This window comes from Notolepis coatsorum (assembly GCF_963971535.1).
Source record: "Notolepis coatsorum genome assembly, chromosome: 16".
Lineage (NCBI taxonomy): Eukaryota > Metazoa > Chordata > Actinopteri > Aulopiformes > Paralepididae > Notolepis > Notolepis coatsorum.
Window position 1 is genome coordinate 29665491 of NC_140180.1, and position 19044 is coordinate 29684534.

Below are 19044 nucleotides of genomic sequence, written 5' to 3' on the forward strand. Positions count from 1 at the left end.
TGAAAGTCTAGAATTAACAAAAAACACATGTGACAGATGGGGTGGGGAACACCTTTTCTGGTTTCCTGTGCACATTATGTGGAAAACACTGCAACTGAGGCACCTCCCCTGGGTGGCAATTACAGCTGAAACATGAACAGTGAGCCTTTCCGCACAATTCAACGGTCTCTCAAGACAAATATAAATAAAGCAATTATAAGGCTGACTTTGGAATGCCATTGTTTACTTATTTTCGTGGATGGATGAAATGCGGCTCTGAATATAAACAAATATTATAAACATAGCAGCCGGGTAATAGTGCCGCGACAAGCGCTTAAATGCCAGCGTCTGACCAAGACGAATGTTATACGCAGGGATGCTCATTAAAGACCAAAATGCTTTGGCGTAGACCACAGAGCCTAATTGATTGCTGAAGGGTTATTAATTAAAATCAATTACTGGTCGCGATGACAAGAGTAGTTACTCTTCTCGCTGTGGTTGGTGGATGAGTAACGACGTTAAGTCTTCAGGAAAGAAAACAGGTCAGAGAGATGAACAAATGAGCAGAGAAGATTAACTGAACTGATTTCAGTAGAGCGAAATGCACTCTAATGGCAGGCGTGCTGGTACTTAAATGTTGTGTCATTACTTCCCTCCTAAGCCTTGTTGTAGTTGCCTTAGTTTTAGCCTCAAAGTTGCCCTCAAAACCCTTTATCACTGTATAAGCCTATACAGTGACATATAGGATTTGTAGAACTGAAAAATATTGCAGGATTTCCTCTATAGGCCTACCTACTGTATATCACTGTGACTCTATATTGTTGTGAAATGCATTGTGATGACAACCACCAGTGCTGTGTTTTATAGCCACTGTGAGCTGATTTTCAATCAGTTCCATGAGGAGACATAATACAAAAACATATATGTTTTATTAAACTAGAATAGTCTTTGGCACTGACCCCGTCATAGAGGAAGAAATGTATAGGCGGATAGGATTTTATTCCTATAAATTTAACACATTCTGTAGACTAGAGATTCTAGACATGACCCTAATGCTGATGGTGGTGGAGGAGGGGTTGAATCGCCACACACACATTGCAATGAAGGTCACAGGGAATCAGGTTTGACTACCGCATCTAAGCGAGATCAGATGACTGACCCAAAGCATTTTTATTTTGTTTATTTAGTAGGGATGTTTGATATTGGCTTTTTTACCGAAATCCGATATCCGGATATTGTCCAACTCTTAATTTACGATACCGATATCAACCGATACCGATATATGTGGGCCCCCCCCCCCCCAAACTGATACAGATATTACATTTTAATGCCAATATCGGTAGGCCGATAATATCGAACATCTCTATTTTTTGTATAGCTTGTATGTGGGCAAAGCTAGTAGTGAGAGAGAGGTCTGTGTCTGCATCTTAATCCTCGAATGTAATGGGTGTTATGTTGGAAGAATCAGACAACACGTAGTTTCAGCATGTCAGTGTTTACTGAACTGAAGACACATGCATTGTAACGTAAGTCAGAACATCAACGTCTACGTCACGTACGGCCATATGCCGTAACGTGAAACTCAACAGAATAACACGACACTAGTTAAAGTGCTGGCACTCGCTAGAGTACCAGACGTAACATTTCCCCCCCCTTCACTCAACCTAGGAGTGGTACTCAGTCTCAAAATCATTCAGGTGTGCAGGCCTGTTGCGCGCTCGGAGTGGGCGGGGCCCGGGCACTGCAACAGCCAACGGCGGAGGTCCCGCAGCCTCAGGCTGAGCCGCGGGTGCTGGGGCTGCAACATCATCGAATTGTCTGTCCTGCAGAGCTATAGCCGCGGGTGCTGGGGCTGCAACATCATTGAATCGTCTGTCCTGCAGAGCTATAGCCGCGAGCACACCCTGTCCCGGGGCAGCGGGAGCCTGCACCCTGCGCAGTCGGCCAGCATGCCAACGCGTGCCATCAGCCAGCCTGAATGAGGCCAGGCCAAGCTGCTGTCTGACCTGAACCGGGTCAGACCAGAATGACCGGAGCTTGTTGTCCCGGTGGGGTCGCCGAATCCTGACCCAGTCTGAGACGGCAATGGTAGGTGATCTCGCATGTCGGGTCCTGTCGAAACGGTCCTTCATCCGGCGCTGGCGTGTGTTGACTGTGGCCCTGTAGTGCAGGAGCGTCTGTTGGAGACTGTTGATGAATGTGCACCCTTGTGCCAGGTGGGCCCTGATGCCATTCTTCAGGGATTGGTTCAGCCGTTCCACCCCCCCGTTCGCAGCCGGGTTGTAGAACGGCGTGCGGATATGACGTATCCCCTTACCCCCCAGGTAGGAGGCCAGTTCGTGGGAGATCATTTGGGGGCCATTGTCTGTCGTGATCCTCTTGGGCAGGCCCCAGCGTGTGAACAGGGACTCGAGAATCTCAATCAGCACCCCGGCTGTGACCGAGCCCACGGGCGCCACCTCAGGCCCCTTGGAGTGGAGGTCGTAGACCACAACGAGGAAACGCTGGTGATGCGGTACCCCGTGCAGTTCACCACAGACGTCGAGCTGCAGGTGCTCCCAGGGTTGGGACGGCCAGTCCAATGGCTGCATGGGTGGGGGCGGGGCTGGGGCCCTGGTCTTCCCGCTCAAAAGACAGGCAGTACAGTCCTTGACCAGGGTCTCGATTTCCCTGTCAATGCCTGGCCACCACACCAAGTCACGACACCGCTGTTTGAGCCTAACTATGCCCAAGTGGCCCTTGTGCGCCATAGCAAGGACACGCGCCCGAAGGACACTCGGGACCACAGTACAGAGCCCACGAGCGACGCAGGAGTCGTTCCAGCACAACAACTCGTCTCGGAGTCTGCTATAGGGAAGCAGCTCGTCAGGTGTCCTCGCCGGCCAACCCTGTCTGATGTAGGTTGAGAGCGCAGAGAGGACAGGGTCAGCAGACGAGGTGTCCTGGAGCTCCTGCAGCGACACTGTCTCTTGGAGGGGAGTGTGGAGGAGCTGGACCAGGTCATGCTCAGCCTGATCCCGATCGGGAGTAGAGGGCGGGGCCGTGGGGGGACTGGGGATGGCGCGTGACAGTAGGTCAGCTACTACGTTGTCCCGGCCCGGCGTGAACTGCAAACCGAAGTTGTACTGCTGCAGGCGGTCAGCCCAGCGGTGGAGGCGGAGCGGTTTGTGGCCAGTGCCTGACGTGGCGAGGAGGGTAGTGAGAGCCTGGTGGTCCGTCCTAAGCGTGAATGAGCGGCCGTAGAGGTACATATGCCAGCACTCACATGCCCAGATGCAGGCCAGGGCCTCTCGCTCCCCCACTGAGTACCTCTGTTCTGTGGGGCTAAGGGCCCTTGAAGCGAAAGCGACCGGCCTCTCCACACCCCCGTGCAGCTGTGACAGTACCGCGCCAACGGCTACGGCGGAGGCATCACACGTGACAAGGGTGGTGCTGTCTAGGTCGAAAAACGCCAGGACTGGTGATGAGGTGAGCTGGGACTTGAGGAGGCGCACAGCATTCAAGCAGGCAGGCGTCCAGAGCCAGGGCTCGTCCTGCTTCAACAGCTTCCGCAGCGGTGCAGTTGTGTCGGAGTAGTGTGGCAGGAAGCGGAGGTAGTACGCCGTCATGCCCAGAAAAGAGGCCACCTGGGCCGCTGAGGTGGGCTCTGGGACACTGTGTATGGCCTCTGTGTTTGACTGGAGCGGGTACATGCCGTCAGCCGAGAGGCAAGAACCCAACAAAGTCAATGGTCGTGGTGGCAAAGACACACTTCTCGCCGTTGAGTGTGAGGTGGTGCTTCGCCATCGCACTTAAGACACTGTGGAGGCTCGCGTCGTGACTCTCGGCGTTGGCCCCGTGCACCACGATGTCATCGAGGTAGATGGCCACCCCGGGGATCCCGGGGAAGACGGAGGCCATGATCTTTTGGAAGCAGCTGGGGGCGGAGCTTAAGCCAAAAGCCATGTGTTTGTAATGGAAGACCCCCCTGTGGGTGATGAACACGGTGAGGTTGCGGCTCTCTGGGTGTAGTGGCACCTGGAGGTACCCCTGACGAAGGTCCAGCTTAGAGAACACCTTGGACCCGTGGAACTGGGCGGTGAGCTCCTCTGTGATTGGCAGGGGGTATTTATCAGGGACGATGGCCTTGTTTACCGCTCTCATGTCCACGCAGAGTCGCAGCTCCCCTGACTTCTTCTTTGCTACCACCAAGTTGGAGATCCAGGTTGACGCGTTCACCTGTTCGATGATGTCGTCGTCCAGCATCTTCTGTAACTCGGTGGCGATGCCCTCACGGAGAGCCAGGGGGGAGCGGCGAAGGGGCTGGATGACCGGAGTCACTTTTTGGTCTAGCAGGGGCTGGTGAGCGAAGACCTGGAGGCAGCCCACGCCGTTGAACAGTGCCGGCCACTGTTGCTGCCAGGAGACAGCGGTGACGGTGTGGATCTCTGAGCCTGTGGTGTCCAGCAGAGAGAAACCGAGGCCACTGAAGAGGTCGAGGCCGAGGAGGTTGGTCCCTCGGCTTGCAATGTTGAAATTGAAGGCAGGCAGTGTCTTTTCTCCGTACCTCACCGGCAGCTGGAGGGAGCCAACGATGTCAATCTTGGAGTCGGCGTAGCCTCGCAGGGTGGTGGTGGGCGGGCCCAGTGGTTTGTGGGAGAAGAATTGAGAGTATGTCGCCCAATTCAATAGAGACACTGTGGCTCCAGTGTCGAGGAGGAGGGGCAGTGTGATGTCACCAACCACCAATGAGCATGTTTTGAATGGCACTCGTCCAGAGCTGACATTATGGATGATAGTGGTCGGTGGCTTGGAAGCGCTAGCTGGGGCTGACCTGCAGACCTTGTGGAAGTGGTTTAGCCTCCCGCAGTTGGAGCAGGCTTTGCCACAGGCAGGGCAGGTCTGGGCTCTGGAGTTGTGTGAAAGGGAGCCATAATTCCCGCACGGCTGGCGTGAGCGGTCACGTGACTGGGAGGCTAACAGTATATTGTCCCCGCAGTCGTCTGCACTCACATTGAGGAGGGACACTCTTGAGCTGAGCGTGCTCGCAGCCTCTACTGGCACGTGTGTGTTGGGGCTGGGGGAGGTAGACTAACTAGCTGCACAGTTCATAGCAGATTCCACCTGCACTGCTAGTCTAATAGCTACTGCTAATGTCAGCTCGTCATTTTCCAACAGTAGTCTTTCCCTGATTTTATCACTGTCAGTGTTCAATATGAGTTGGTCTCTCACCATTTCATCCTGTAATGCCCCGAATTTGCATGAGCTAGCCAAGCCCTGTAGGTCCGCGACGTACTGCGTTATTGACTCGCCAGTACGTTGATGCCTCCGTCGGAACACAACTCGACGGAGGAGTGCAGTCTGTGGAGTGGCGAAATGTCCCTTTAGGAGCGCCACCACTGACGTATATGTGTCACTGTCTAATGTGCTGAGTGTTTCACACACACGCTGTCCCTCCATGCCTAAACAGTGCTGTAGTAATGCACGTTTTCTCACCGCGGACAACTCCAAACCGGTAGCCAGGATATACGTCTCGAAGGAGGAAATCCAACGCGCCCACAGGACGGGCGGCTCACCGGGCAGCGGTAGGAAGGGTGGAGGGGGTGGGATAGAAAATTCAGCCATCTCTCGTCGCCAATGTTATGTTGGAAGAATCAGACAACACGTAGTTTCAGCATGTCGGTGTTTACTGAACTGAAGACACATGCATTGTAACGTAAGTCAGAACATCAACGTCTACGTCACATACGGCCATAAGCCGTAACGTGAAACTCAACAGACTAGTTAAAGTGCTGGCACTCGCTAGAGTACCAGACGTAACATTGGGCATCATTGTTATCTAATGTTTTTGCAGGAATCTACACTTACCAAAGGTTATGATACCAAATCACAGTGTGAAGCTTTCTGAAGTGTTCTTCGAGGTCTTGAGGTCTTTTGGAGGGATTTTAAAAATCAATATTGCACCAAAGTTGTGTATCTAAGGGTATCAACCTAAAATAACATGCTACAGCAACTTATTAAACATGATTGAGCATAATGTCCGTTAAGTGTCGATTTATATAGCACTTTTCTAGAACTCAAAGTCTGCTAAGTGCATACAAATGGGGAAACCTTTTCCACTTGACAATGAGTGTGATTCATCACTGTGGAGAAAACCATCTAAATCAGCCAGGGATCAAACCTTTTCCCAGTCAGCACCACCCTCTGAATGGTGTGGTCAGAGGCTGGGGGCTCATCAATCTGTGGTCTTTACTTTCCAGAGGTAAACATGTATGATTGGAGATGCCGGACCTCCACGTTTGCCCATCAATCTCCCCGCTGACATCCACCTCTGAGCCCCATCCCATCCCAGGTCACCCGTCCTCGCGCACATCTGCTCCGAGACCTCTCATCTCACCTTGCAATTTGCACTACTGATGTGGACGGCCCTGAGCAGATGGTGCACGCAGGTACCATACACATGAGTACCATACACACACACACACGCAAACAAAGACCCACGCGGACACACGCATGTACCATATACGCACGCACACACACATGCCATATGTACACAAACACACACATCGTCATGGCTGGATTATGCCACTAGGGGGCCCCCGGGGCAGGAAAGTGTCATAACTAAGGGGGTCTCTGGAGGTATGCTCCCACAGGAAGAAATTAGTCAAAAAAAAACATCTCTGGAATAGTAATCTCTAGGGCCTATATCTGACAAAATTGATGCCCCTGTACTTTAAACAAAATCAAATATTGATTTAAAATTAAATCACGCTTGCACGGGCACATGCTCCATGAACTGTTTGGAGAGGCCGGGGAGACGGGCTGCCACCTGCACGAGGCAGCGGTGGAAGAGACACCGCTTAGACACACAAGAGTGAGCGGCTTTGTTTATTATTTGCATTCTGTCTCGGACGGAACAGCCGGATGTTCAAGGGGGTGGAGGTGAGCTGAGATGGAGCCGGTTGACGGTGGAAAAGACAAATACTGTCCCTACCGATGATTAAACAGCCCACTTCTAAGTGATGGACTCTAAGTTTACACAAGGCACGCAGGCGCCGTGAGAGAGGTGGCCATTTAGAATGCCTGATTGGATTTTATATGGGAAATAGTGCCTCTGTTTGCCTGTCCTGTTCCATTACTATCCAGACACACACACACGCACGCACATTAATTTCAAAGGGGTTGTGCGCATGTGTAAACACACAAAGGCGTGAGAACATGGACATACACACTAGGGATGTATCCGTATCCAAAAGCAGGTATAATGTGATGGAAACAGATATTTCTTCAATACAAAGTTGCTTGTTATTATTCGGATTCGGGGAAACAAAAGTCAGCTCCATGTGGAGTTCTCATAGCCTCAATCTAGAGAGAGCCAGAGGGAATCTTGAATGTTCCAGATGATCTGTGTTTCAGGGGAGCCGTGGTTGCTTAAGTCAGGAGGGGAACAGATATTTGGTGTCATCTGTTGTTGTGAATGTTAACTAGACATTTAAGAGCCTAGACTGCAATTATAAAACAAAGCCACTTTTTCAAATATATTTCCAGAAAAAGAAAATCTTATATTTGGACCAATATGGTAGATTCCAATATTACATTTTGTGATGCTTTGCTAGACCTATTGGGCCTAGGTGGCTCTGGCCCGCCCAGAAGCCCAGAAGGCTTCCTTTTGATTAATACGTGGGATCAAGGCTGTTACAACCAATAAAGGTAAATGTTTTAAAATGTGTACTGTGAGCCAATATATTAGCTGGGGAAAATTGGCCCATCTATGTTTATTTAGGCCAGATCAAAAATCATTCTGCCTACGCCCCTACTTTGAAGGCACAAAAAGTGTATTGGCAAAGAATATTAGGTTAGAAAATACAACATTTGCCTATTTAATGTGACTTCCAATATAAACCATACCCACGTCCAGTCTTCTATCCTAATACAGAAACAAAGACAGATAATTCTGTTGGTTGAAAATATACAGATACAGATAAAGATACAGATACAGATACAGATACAGATAAAGATACATATATACCGGTAGATAAAGATACAGATGAAGATACAGATGAAGATACAGATAAAGATACATATACAGATAGAGATACAGATAAAGATAGAGATACAGATAATGGCGTCTCGTCCCTAATCGGCATCTGTATGAACAAACAAACACACACACTCTCCCATAATCATGTACATACAAACACATGCACTCTCACTCACACACACACACACACACACACACACACACACACACACACACACACACACACACACACACACACACACACACACACACACACACACACACACACACACACACACACACACACACACACACACACACACACACACACATACAGTATAGTATGCATACAGCAACATCTATTACAGGGAGGTTGCTTCCTGGTGAAAGAGGTGAGTGATTGAATATGGGCTGTAGGAGACATGCAGATGAAATGGGGATGGAATGAGATTTATAGTGAAGGGAGGGGAGGATGGGAGTAGGTGAGGGGGAGGGGAGGAGGAGGGTGTTTAGGGGAGGGGAGGAGGAGGAGGAGGAGGAGAGGAAGGAGGAGGTGGGGTTTAGGGAAGGAGGAAGAGGAAAAGGGGGGAGAACTGTGCACCAGACATATAACTTAGTCTGCCTGTGAGCAGGTGTGGAGGTTCACTAGCAATACATGAGAGAGAGAGAGAGAGAGAGAGAGAGAGAGAGAGAGAGAGAGAGAGAGAGAGAGAGAGAGAGAGAGAGAGAGAGAGAGAGAGAGAGAGAGAGAGAGAGAGAGAGAGAGAGAGAGAATGTCCATGTGTGTATGTGTGGTCGGTACACTCACACTGTCTTATACCAGTGTACAAAAGGAGAGCTAAATTCACACCTTGTATATATTCATATTTAGAGACAAATATTATCGTATCTATTTTCCTTCTAAATGTCCTTTGTTCAACTGCCAGAATGGACATGTTTTTGGCCATGATACAACCAATGACACACTAATGATAAAGCCTCATTATAGATCTAACTCCATGATACAACCAATGACACACTAATGATAAAGAATCATTATAGCTCTAACTCCATGATACAACCTCACTAATGATACAGCCTCATTATAGATCTAACTCCATGATACAACCACACTAATGAAAATGCCTCATTATAGCTCTAACTCCATGATACAACCAATGACACACTAATGATAAAGCCTCATTATCTCTAACTCTATGATACAACCAATGACACACTAATGATAAAGAATCATTATAGCTCTAACTCCATGATACAACCAATGACACACTAATGATAAACAATCATTATAGCTCTAACTACATGATACAACCAATGACACACTAATGATAAACAATCATTATAGCTCTAACTCCATGATACAACCACACTAATGAAAACGCCTCATTATAGCTCTAACTCCAAAGCTACCTAGCATGTCCTATATGCTCTGTAAATAACTATGTACAGATACCGAGATGTCACACCATGTTACCTGTTACCTGTTTATTGCACAATGTTTTTTGGATTCTATTATATGTTGTAACACTGTATTGCACATCGTTGCGGGCAAGACCACCCGCATTTCATTGTATACTTGTATGCCGTGACAATTAAAACTCTTGACTTGACTTGACTTGATGATACAACCACACTAAAGAAAATGCCTCATTTTAGCTCTAACTCCATGATACAACCTCACTAATGAAAACGCCTCATTATAGCTCTAACTCCATGGTTGCCTTCGTGGCCTCATCCTGTGTGACATAAGGTGTGCAGTAGGAGAAAGGAGTCTGTGGTTTTCACACACACTTTTATGTTTTGAGCCAAATCTGAGCTAACAGGCTAGCTCTCCTAACAGCAGGGACATCTGGCTTACCCGCCTGCATCCTTCTTTCTTTCTTTCTTTCTCTGTCTCTCCCTCTTCTCTCTCTCTCCTTCTCTCTCACTCTCTTTCTCTATCTCCTATCCCCTCCCAGTCTTTCTTTCTCCTCTCAGGTTTACCTGGTGGGACCTGTCTCCTCCCCCCTCTCTCTGTCTCCCTCTCTCTGTCTCCCTCTCTCTCTCCTCCCCCTCTCTCTTTCCCTCTCTCTGTCTCCCTCTCTCTTTCCCTCTCTCTGTCTCCCTCTCTCTTTCCCTCTCTCTGTCTCCCTCTCTCTTTCCCTATCTCTTTCCCTCTCTCTGTCTCCCTCTTTCTTTCACTATCTCTTTCCCTCTCTCTGTCTCCCTCTCTTTTTCCCTCTGTCAGTCTCCCTCTCTCTCCTCCCCCCCTCTCTCTGTCTCCTATCTCCTCCGCATCCCTCTTTCCCTACCCCTGTCTCTCTCTCTCTCTCTCTCTCTCTCTCTCTCTCTCTCTCTCTCTCTCTCTCTCTCTCTCTCTCTCTCTCTCTCTCTCTCTCTCTCTCTCTCTCTCTCTCTCTCTCCCTCCTCACAGGAGTTTAGCGGGGTGCCTGGCTGGACCCAAACCATTTGGCAGAGCTGCTGGACCGTACCGGCAGCGCAGAGGAACTGCAAAACTGCCCACTAATAACGCGCCCCTGAATATTTTAGACACAATTTATTTAAAATTTGCCGGCTGCAAATCACAATGATTCAGCTCCATATTGTGGCCCTGGGGTGTTAAATGACCACTCGTCCAAAAGGAGTGGAGGGAGGGGGGACATAGGGACGTTTATTTCTTAGGGTAGCGCCATGCACTAGGGTTCTGCAGAGGTGTGTTACAGCCAGAGGTACAACAGAGTACTACAGTGCTTGTTTATTACAGAACTCTGTCACACAACTTACGTTAAACCTGCACTGTGGAACCTTTTCATGAAAGAAATATCATTAAATCACAGAGTTGGGCGGAACAAGAGAAAACTCTTCTACCAGGAATGCATGGAACACAGTGAAATTGCCTATATGAGCTCTTCTGGTGAAGTAATGTACACAATCTGTAAATGGCTAATGGTCTAATTTCTAGAGCATAAAATGTGAATGTTGCATTGTAAAACAGTGCCCAAAGTTGCCTTCCTTGAAGAAATGTATTTTCGCCATCCCATCCGCACTGTTTAAATATCGTGCCTCTAACAGCCACATATGGTGCCAATCTTCCATAGTGCAACTCTAAAATAAGACCCACCCTCTTTGAGAGGAACAAAATATATTGAGGGACAATATTCTATACAAGTGACGGCCATAGACAGGAGAATGTAAAGTGGACCTTGGACATAAACTGAAACATGTCTCTGACGGAAATCTGCTCTCTCTGACTTAAATGTGTAACTGATCCCAAATAATTCTCTTTCTCCTTCAAACACACACACACACACACGCACGCACGCACGCACGCACGCACGCACGCACGCACGCACGCACGCACGCACGCACGCACGCACGCACGCACGCACGCACGCACGCACGCACGCACGCACGCACGCACACACACACACACACACACACACACACACACACACACACACACACACACACACACACACACACACACACACACACACACACACACACACACACACACACACACACACACAGTAAGTAAGCAAGCAAATGAGGAGAGCCCACATAGACATTCTCTGCTTATTTGTCAGCCCTACAATATGATGATAATAATAATAATAATAATAATAATAATAATAATAATAATAATAATAATAATAATAATAATAATAATAATAATAATAATAATAATAATAATAATAATAATAATAATAATAATAATAATAATAATAATAATAATAATAATAATAATAATAATAATAATAATAATAATAATAATAATAATAATAATAATAATAATAATAATAACTTTATTTGTATAGCACTTTTCATACAGAGGTTGCAGTTCAAAGTGCTTCACAACAGTAAAAAATACAGGCATAAGCGAGCATAAAAAAGATAGACAGGTAGCAAGGTATGGTAAATCACAGTGTTTTACATTAGGATCTAGCATCCCAATAGGCTCTCTGTATACAGTTTCATTCAGTAATACAAATAATAAAAATAGTTTAAAATGATTCAGTTTAAAAATAGTCTAAAAATTATAAAATAGAACGGACATACAACAGGGTAGTGCATCAGTAAGAAGTAAAAAGTGTGATAAAATAGTTATCTTAAAATTACAGTGCATACAGTGAGTAAGTAGGAGGTAGTGAGATAAAATTAGCATAGAACCGACACATGAATTTGATAGGCAGTGTATAAAAGTAGGCAGGGTAAGAATAGTGCACGTAAGTACAATTTGTGTCAGGATATTCCTGATGTTTCATTGAAATGCTTGAGCAAAGAGATGTCTTTTGAAGATGTCTAGCGAGTTGGCTTCCCTGATGTTTTGGGGTAGTTTGTTCCACAGTTTTGGGGCATAGTTGATAAAGGCTGCATTACCGATCCTCTTTTGACTGTTTCTGGGAGCCTCTAGTAGTTCAGCAGCTGATGATCGCAGTGTTCTTGCTGGCGTGTAATTTATTAGAGTGTTGGCGATGTAGCTAGGTCCCTGTCCATTTAGAGCTTTGTATGTAAGGAGAAGGACCTTAAAGTCAATTCTAAATGTTACAGGAAGCCAGTGTAAAGCAGCTAAGACTGGACTAATGTGGTCTCTCCTTTTGGTTCTAGTTAGCAGTCGGGCTGCAGAGTTTTGGATTAGCTGAAGCCTCTCTGTGTGCTTTTCTTAGGGAGACCTGTGAAAAGTGCATTACAGTAATCTAACCGGCTAGATATGAATGCATGAATTAGCTTCTCAGCATCGTTCTGATTAATAAATGGTCGTACTTTTGCTATATTTCTGAGATGGAAGAACGATGTTTTCGTCACTTTGCTAATATGAGAATTGAAGTTCAGTTCTGAATCTATGATAACCATGAGACTAGTGACCTCAGATTTGATCCAAGGGGTTAGTCCTCCCAGGTTCTTTATTAACGTTTCTTTTTTAGTTTTGGGGCCGATAATTAGAATTTCAGTTTTGTTCTCGTTTAGTTTCAGGAAGTTCTTACTCATCCATTTATTTATTGCCAGTAAGCAGTCTGTAATGGAGCTAATAGCTGTATCATTTGGTTCAGCAGATATGTACAGTTGTGTATCATCCGCATAGCTATGGAAATCTATGCCATATACAAAATAAAACAACAAATTATGAGGTTTCTAGAGATATGATTCATTATATTCTACCTCACCCAGAATCATAATAGGAAGCCAATGTTAAATACAATGAAAATACAATGTTTTAAGTGAATTTAAGTGCATAAGGTGGGAAGCTAACTGTGCCAAACTCACCACGATGCAGCTCAACTAGACCTTGGAGATTTCCATTACTTATTACTATATTACAAGAGCAAGGTTTCTTCTACAAGGTGAAAGACATTGTCAGTGAACATCTTTCTGTGTTGATGATGTATCTTTTGAAGCGTTTCCATCAGTTATGAACATTGGCACAGTGTGCACGCATTTGCGTTGTCAACCCAGGGTGTGTTTGCTTTGTCAATCCAAGGTATTACGTTACCAATGACTGAAGGAGTGCTCGTTGTCTTTGTCAATGTAACATAATGAGGAGACAGTAGCCAAAGTAACCAACAAAAGATATTTAATTTATAATTACCATGGTTTTTGTAACGAAAGGGTAACATAAAATAACGAACAAACAAAACACAGGACGGTACAAACAGGATCAGCATCCCACGCAGGGAAGAACAGGACAGTTCTGTATCGTTAGTGGCTTAGCTTGGCATCACACTGCACTATCTCGCGTACGTGCACGCGTACTGAATAAACCACAAATGTACCTCTAATACCAGTATTAGTCTGACCACACCCCTCATCAGCTTACCTTCATAAGCAGGTGTGTGGTCACCTGCTCTCCTCCTTCTCGCTTTCACCACAAGGAAGAAGTGCCTCGGTAGATCCCCACACTTGACACCATGATGGAAGAAATTGGATTAGGAACAGCTTGGGAAACAAGGATACGTTGACATCATATCTTTATTTTCTCTCTCACTATTTTTCGAGAAAATACGGCGATATTGTCTTCGTACTGGAGTGTCTAGAAGATGATGATCATTCTAAAAACCCTCCACCGGTTTTCGTATTGGGAGCACGCCGCTGCATGCTTCTCAACTGCAGTTCCTTGCTGTGTTTGTTGGGGTGAAACCTGTCAGGCCACAGCTGAACTGTCGGACATGCCGCTGTTGTGAGAAGCGGTGCGTTCCAGGTTGGGTGAGTAGTGTTTGCTGGCGGGCTCCACTTGTCTGTTAGTGCTATGGGGGCTACTTGACAAAGTTTATGGAAACCGGCCCCAGGCTAGGGTCCTTTGTTTAGCCGCCTAGGCGACAGAAGGCCTTGGTCTGGAGACCATTATAGTTTTAACTAGTGGGCCGCGACCATTGACACTGGTGATCCCTGTGTGTTCTGGACGAGTGGATTCTCTCTGTCACCGTGTTAAGGCCCCATCTTTCATATCCAAATGAGAGTATTCCTTCACGAGGGGATATGTGCATGTAATGTGCGATAGCGGCAGATTCATGTTCGAAGTCAGCTACACAGGCCAGTTGGTACTGTGCTGATTCCGCCGGATGTGGTAAAGTCACCGTTGTGAAGCGGTGTTGACATCTTGTTTTCTCTTTTCTCTTAAAAAGTGAGGAGAGGTTCAGAACGGCGGCCTGTCTGGGTGAGTGTTATGTCATTGTTTACATGTTCATAGCTTACGGTTAGCCAGTCAGCTGTTAACTGCTGCGTTAGCCTGCTGGATCGCTGCATGGCCTGCTTAAGGCCTACTATTAGCCAGTCAGCTGTTAGCTGCGGGGCTAGCATGTCGTGGTCGCTAGGTAACGTTAGCTTGCTGCTATGGCCATGGCTGGCGCGGGGTAGCTTAGCTTCTCGCGCGCCGCCGGGAGCTCGCTTCTGATCGCCGTTAGCTTGATGCTATTCTGTTGAACGTGCTTTGATTTGAACATGTTTTACACTCTTGACCGCGACGTCATCCTTGACAGGGGATGTTTCGTCGACCCTGCCCTGAGCCTGGACGGGGATTGCGTCAACAAAGAGGACTGTAGCGACTGGTTGGAGCGGCGACGCTGCCCGGATCGAACAACACAGGACGGCTGTGTTCTACGGTGTCTTGTGACTGCACTTCGCTGATCTGCGTTCCGGGTAGGAACGGGGTTGACCAGACCTCATAACACGTCTTCTGGTTTTACTTTGCTAAATGTATTGTGAATAACGGTGTTTTTTCCCAAAACGTGTGTTGTTGCAATGCATTTAGGATACGTTGCGGGTTATGTGTGAGCTGTTTTTGTCACTGGCAGTTAGCTTCTCCGTGCAGATCGTGATGTATTGATCTGGTTGTTGTGTGAGAAACATCATGGTGTTTATGTGTACCGTGTACTCACTACTAAGGCAACTAACCTATGAAGCTATGCTTGGTGACAAGTGAGTAAAAGAATGTTCTTTCTCAGACTGTAAGGACAATGAACAGTGTGTTCACACATTAACAGGTTTTCCTGTTTTAACTGGCCGTATTGAGGGTAAAATAGGAGGATTGTGTTTTCCCCCCCGGTTCCCTGGGGACTTTATCACCTCCTATCAGACATGTTGTGCATTAATTGTGTCTTTTGTGTGGTAGGGATACGATGTAACTCTTAGCTTGATTGCTGAGGTTGTGCTAAATCTGCTGGAGAAACTTATTTCCTAAAGGGAAATTGGTTTGGTTGCTGTCATGTGTGCTTAGCAAGGCCTGTGGTCGATACTAATCAAGAATGATGTATTCTCTCATTGTGAAAAAAACGGCGTTCCTCTGTTGAGTGTTTTTGCCATTTTTTGTAGGTGATGATGGGTTGTGTGTGTCATGTGACCTACAACTGGGTTGTACTGGCCACAGAAGCACATGTGTATGTTGGACCGGGGTTCTTAGAGCCCTCTCTATTCTGTGTTTTTCCTTAGTAAAAATCAGATAGCAGGTTAGCTCATGCGCTGTGTGGAGCTGTGAAACGCTTCATAGAGCTGACTATGACTGTGTCATATTCTCTTTTTGTCGTTACGTCGTATCATGGGTGTGGGGTCGTAAAGGGGTGAACTGGTAACCTTTCCTCTCCCCATTGTTCTGTCGGTCAGGGGTACACCCCCTGTCCTTCAAGGTTCCCGTCACGTGGCGGTTCGGCACGTTACGGGGGGGGGGGGGGGGGGGAGGGAGTTCCTGGTCCCACGGCCTGGTATATTGGGCGTGTGCACCGCAGGAATTCCCCCGCCATAGAGTACGTCACCGTGCGCGTCTCTGTTGGTAGGACTTCCGTGTGCTGTTCAGGTCCATGTGATGGATCTGTTTCCAGGGGGGGTGGTCAGGGCTCCTCCTCACCAAGCGCCTATTCAGGCCTTCTGTGAGTTCGGACTCCTTCTTCCATGTGAGGAAGCCTCCATCAGAGTACAGAGCCTTCCTCCTCAGATTGTCAAAGTGAGTGGACCCTCTAGAAGGGTCCTTTTCTATTGTATGTATATTCGATTCAATTCGTTTATTGAGTGTGTATGGGTTCAGTGCCTCTTCCCCGGAGGCCCTAAAACCAGTTTTTTACATGGCTCAAGGTGCAATATATTCTTTTCAATCTGTACAGCTCGCGTGGGAAGTCTCTCTGGGGATCCCCGTCTCTTTCCTATGGGAGGGTGGTGGGATGTAAAAATGTGAACATTTTTTACCCCGGCTGTGTAGACTGGGATACATACTGTTGATGCTTCCTTCTTTCTATTCCAGAAGTGTTGGAGTTAGGGAGTGTCACACCCCTCTTGTCGTTCCCCTGGGCGCCTTGGGGATTCAATGACAGGTCTAAATAGCCTGTTCATTGATGGGGGTGTGTCCCGACGCACGTATAGTGCTAGCTCGCTGTAAACAGGCGATTGACTGGCACGCCTTGGTTGCTTGTGGTTGAAACAGCGTTTTTATAAAGCAACTGAGATGGGGGTTTTTCCTCTTCCGACGACCACATCCCATGACCTGGGTGGGTTGTCGACGGATTCTCGTTCATGTCTGGGGGATGATGACGGGATGGATCTGAACATATGTAGTGGGGTCTCACGCCCTTGGGGTGGGCCACCAGGCGCGGTTCGTCCGAACGTCTGGGTGGCGCCTTCTTTTCATGTTAAGATCAACACGCATATCTGCCCTTCTCCTGGAGTAGGCATGTCGGCGTGGTTAGGGCACGGGACTGGTTCTGGTCACGCTGGTCCAGATCAGTTGAACCCGTTGTCCGCCGGGGATGCAGATCTGCTGTTCTGGTACCCTGAGGGACTTGGGCTTTTTTCAGGGGGAAAAATGCCAGGTCGGTCTGGGTGTCACAGGGTTAAGCGCTATGGAGACCCTGGTTGGGTATGTTTTTACTCAGCACTGTCGTCATGGCTTACAGCCATGCCATTCTGTACGCGCTCGATCTCGTCGGATCTCGGCCGCTACACAGGTTGGTCCTGGTTAGTACTTGGTTGGGAGACCACCGGGGAATACCAGGTACGGTGTGCTTAGGGGCTGGTTCTCCATTATTTTTCGCTCCTCTCTCACGCATGGCGAAGAGGGGCCTGTGGGGGTGGTTTTTTGACCTCCTCTGGTGACCCTGTGCTTCCCGTACCGCCAGGCCCGGTCCGAAGTGATGTTTGCGACCCGTAGGCCTGGGTTAACCCTTTTTGGAAACTGAAACACTTGTACTGCGGTATAGCCGGTGTATACCCGCAGGTGTGTTTTGGAGTTTTTTCTTGAGGGGTTATAGGAACAACCACCGCATTGGGTAACACCAAGGTGGTTGATTCCCTGGTGTGTTGGAGCAGTGTCAACTCCCGGGTTCACCGTTTGAGGGTGCCCCTGCACGTTCATGACGTCTGCCAATCGTGTCAGCCTTCTCTGCCTCGACCCCTCTGGGTGGGGGTTGTTAAATGGAGGCTTGGTCATGCAACACCGCCAGCTTACGCTCCTTCCGCCGGGGCGGCTGTGTTCAGCTGTCCCCTCTGGCGCCTGTCTCGTCCGCAGTCTCCAGGCTAGGGTTAACAGCCTGTTGCCTGGTTTTTCCCCGGTGCGCTGCCTGCTTCCGTTGGTTAACCTTTTTTGTGTGCTTACGGCCATGCTGACTGCCTGTTCTGCAGGGTCAGTGTGCCAGGCGGTGTACTATTGGGGGGACGGGGCCCGCTCGGCTTACGGCCATACCGACCTGAACACGCCCGATCTCGTCCGATCTCGGAAGCTAAGCAGGTTCTGGCCTGGTTAGTACTTGGATGGGATTCCGCCTGGGAATACCAGGTGCAGTAACTGAGGGGCCTTTGTCCGAATACGCTGGCGATGTGGGGGGCGGGGCACTACGTGCCCACCTGGTGGGGTCTTGATGCTGGCATCATGGACTTCTCCGGGCCCCCATTCTAGGGAGTCCAGTCCTTTTGGTGGGTCTGGGTCTTCCTTCGTGCTCCGCTGCTACGGCCTTGCCACGGGGTTGGGTTTGCCCTTGACCCCGTGATTCTGGGGGCAGTAACGAGGTTGTTCCTCCGTTCGTTCCCGGGTGGCATGCGGGTTGTGCGTGTGTGTAGTCGTGGGGTCAAGCCACGGTCTGCTCACCCTGTGCGTTGAGTTGCTTGAGTGCCTCTTCGCACGGTCGGGTCCGTCGCCCTCCCGTGACGTCCCTAATAGGGGGGCTACCCGCCATTAGGGGGGGTCGGGGGGGCTCGGCCCTCCCTGTTCTGATGGTTGTGGGGGGGCTGTCAGCGGGGTGTATTTGTCAGCCAGTGGCTCCGCTTGGCCTCCCTTGTGCAGTGTGATGCCAAGCTAAGCCACTAACGATACAGAACGATAGGTTATGACTATAACCAAGTTCTGTTAGTTAGGGGCGATGCTTGGCATCAGACGGCCGCTGCAGCCCTTGTCCTCACCTTGTGGTGAAAGCTTGGGAAGGAGGAGAGCAGGTGACCACACACCTGCTTATGAAGGTAAGCTGATGAGGGGTGTGGTCAGACTAATACTGGTATTAGAGGTACATTTGTGGTTTATTCAGTACGCGTGCACGTACGCGAGATAGTGCAGTGTGATGCCAAGCATCGCCCCTAACTAACAGAACTTGGTTATAGTCATAACCTATCGTTATACA